Genomic DNA, 3,862 nt, shown 5'->3' with positions numbered 1-3,862 from the left:
TACCGTAAGTCTAATACAGTACTGTAATTTTATACATTTCTTGTGAAAGAAACATTTCTTATTCAACGGCGATTAAAATTATTTATATTAATGATGTCTCCGAAGTTCTACGAAGTTTTCACAGAAAAATAAGTTGTTAGAAATCGGCCGCTCTTTGCTGAGCTGTTCCGCGACGAAAACAATGTTGAGCAATGGCGATGTCGAATGGTGACACTCGGTAAGTAATCCTACAATTTTTTGTTTATAGCGTAGTTTATACGAATTATTCCTAAAAAAATATACGTATTTTGGAAATGTTGAGTCGAATTAGTCTAGAATCGATTAATTTTATGGAAGAAAACCTTTCAAACAGCTGCAGTCTGTAAACTTCACACGTGTCGGGTTATGATTGACTTGATTGCTACAAAATCGGATTCATAAAGAACGGAACGTATCTACCGTCTTATAGGGGGATCTACTGTATATGATTAAATAATGCTAATGACTAAATGATTAAAAAGCAAACGATTAAACGACTGAAAAATAAAACGTTTTTTACTGTTTTCACCTTGTAGCAGATCTCAAACGTTCAAAGCGCTCCTAGCAGCCATTTTAGTCATTTCTACAACTTTTCCGCTCCCAGTTGGTGACCACATAACTCATTGAATCTGCTAATGCAAAGTTAATGAATCGTGACGTCAATCACAAAGGCGAATTTCGTCTCTCGTTTTGCCGTCATACGTCGCTGAAAGACGAGACAAGAGATAAGTGAACGGAATACGGCCCCAGTCTTTACTCAATAACTCTAAATATACTAAAATATAATGATTATTTCACTCCTTTCTAACAGAAAAATTCTATAAACGAAATTATCCCTTTAAATTACAATGCTGAATTATTCTTTTACATGATTCTTTGTTCAACGTGATCACAACACACAAACATTTATTAAACAATTTCGTTCGGTAAATTTCCTTAGCAATTTATATATTTTCAGGGGAATTGCCGAGTAGAATCATTCAAAAAGGATTCGTTGTGAAAGCGTACATTGAAGATACTTTGTACATAAATACCCAGATTACATTCTTCTATACATATGGAATTCGTCGATTCGCATTCAGTGAAGATTTAAAAAATTCTTCTATCGTAAACATCGAAGAAACTTTCATACAAATAGTAAGCAAATATTGTTTATAATGCAATTATCATAAATTGCCTTTTATTTCAATTTTACCTAATACAGTTGTCCCTTGATAATCCGACAGGTATGGGACCAAAGGTGTGTCAGATTACCAAACGTGTCCGGATTACCGAAAATAATTACATATTTCGCATTGTTTTGCTAGCAGTAACTTACAATATTTCAGTAGCCCAAGATTGCAGCGCTACAGCACTGGCGACAATTTAAATTTGCCGACTGGAATTCTTTCGGATAATTGATTTTCGGATAATCGACGCTCTATTGTATTTGTTAAAAGAGAACATTACTAAAGATTTTCACTCAATACAATCCGTAAAATCGTAATCAAAGAAATGCATATCTCTATCAAAATTACTTGCTTTATTTGAGCCTCCTGCTTTCCTTACCACATAATCTATAATTTCGTACTTTGCATTTTCGAAAACTATACAGTTTTTGAAAATTGTAACCTAATAACAAATTATCTGGTCTCTGAATGCCTATTGTTCTTACCCTTAAAAGTAGAAGTGATAAACAAGTTTGTCAACATGTGTGCTGCAATCGTTTTGGTTCTTAGTTTCTTTATATCTTATGCACTAAAACATTGTACCGTGTAAAATAAATGTTATAATATTAGTAATTGCATAAGAAACTATATTTTATAGAGCTAATTTTCATATTAATATTCTTTTTAAATACGAGTTAGCTTAAAATAAAATGAATAAAAACTAATAATACATAAAATGCAGGCACCACAAGTGATTAATCGGTTTTGTTCCCTGAACACTGCGATTTCAGTCTTGGGCTCCCGCCTTGCCAGAACGGGCTTGCCATGTGGAGTTTTCCGGGTTTTCTCCATGTCTGTAACTCCTGAATAGGGGTCAGTTACCCTTAAAAACATCTCCCGGATGGCATTCCCCCTAGTCAGATCGCCTAAGTGTTGCATTGCCTTAATACAGCGATTCACAACCCGGGGTATGCGTACCCCTCGTGGTACGCGATAGGTTGTTTAGGGGTACAGAAAAAAATTACTTATTATGGCGGAAAAAATAATATGTTATGTATCACAAATTAATAGTATTAAAAAATTATTAGGTAAAAAATGTTCCTTGCAACAATCACAAAATTTCTTATACATTTCAAAATGAAAAAATAGAAATAAAAACTTATGCTGCCGATTGTACAATGCAACAGATCAATAAATGTTGCGCAGTCGGTCAATGGTAGTGGGGATAGCATTATGTGTGATTAGTGATTATGCTACGGACTTTTGATGGTGGGGTGTATTATTGTTATTGTTATTATCTCTCAACAATATCCCCACGTGTTGTTTGAAAAAAGTACTCTTTTGTTTATAAAAAGTATTTTTTATTGTTAGCAAGGAAAAGGACATAGCTAGTTCTTCCAGATTTCTCTACAAGCCGTTTTTTTTCATTATTTATTTAGTATTTTTATTAATTTTTTATTGATAACAATATGTCTCGTTATAAAATCGTACTGCCTGCTGTGTTACCAGCTTGGAGGTATGAAGGAGTACGTGTCAAAAGTAGTAATTTGGCACAAAGTATTAGGTGCCCAAACCATGCGCGCATAAAAAAACCAGACTTGTAGGTACTCGGGGGACCGAGAAACGAGTCAAAATAAACTTCAAAATGGCGACACTCTCTACAAACAGGCAGTGAGAGATTTGCGCATGCGTCGCTCGTTGGGAAGTTAGAAATGCCACGCGGTACGTTAATAAAAAAGGTTGGGAACCGCTGCCTTAATTAAATAAGCATTATCGTATAACACGTGTTCTACTCTTCACCTGAGAGGTCAACTTGTTCTTCTTACAGACAACTCCAGCTCTTTTCTCTGATGGACATCGTCGCTTTCGGGATACTTTAATGCGTAGATAGAATGGACAATTGGGGGATTTAGATGGAAAAGAATCCGGAGTCAGTGCCCATCTATCACATGCAAGCTGCACTAATTGTCCATTGATATTGGACTGAATGACTTAATTAATTAATTAATTAATTAAGAATTGATCCCCAAAATGCCTGTCACATATGCGAGCCTTTTTGGTTAATTTTTTATCTTTAATAACTAAGCGAATAAAATCTAAATAATTAAATAACTAAATGCCTTAACGATTAAATGCTAATACAGTAGATACCCCTATAAAACCGTTTCCTATAGTTATGATTCCTATAAAAATTGTGGCAGTACAGTAGATCCCCCTATAAAACCGTTTCCTATAGTTATGATTCCTATAAAAATTGTGGCAGTATCCGTAAACAACGGTAAAAATAACTCCTGTAATACGTAAAACGTCATCGGGCAGCCGAACTACTTTCCCGCCGTCCGTAGCGCCACGCTACGGACGTTTAGGCGGATAAATTGAGTTTAGTATCGTCTGTTCATATAATTATATATAAATTAGGTACTGTACATATAATTATATATTAATTATATATAAATTAGGTACTGTATATATAATTATATATTAACTTAATTTATTGTAACTTTATTATAATTAAATATATATTTTTCGCCGTCTAGCGTCACGCTACGGCGAGTTAGGCGACCTATCGTCTGTTTAGTACTGTAATTTTATACATTTCTTATTTAACGGCCATAAAAATTATTTATATTAATGATGTCTCCAAAGGTCAACGAAGTTTTCGCAGAAAAATAATATCAGAAATCGCGGCCGCATCA

This window comes from Centruroides sculpturatus, unplaced genomic scaffold, assembly GCF_000671375.1.
Source record: "Centruroides sculpturatus isolate CEXI.00-Female unplaced genomic scaffold, Cexi_2.0 scaffold655, whole genome shotgun sequence".
NCBI classification, from domain to species: Eukaryota; Metazoa; Arthropoda; class Arachnida; order Scorpiones; family Buthidae; genus Centruroides; species Centruroides sculpturatus.
This window is presented reverse-complemented; position numbering follows the sequence as displayed.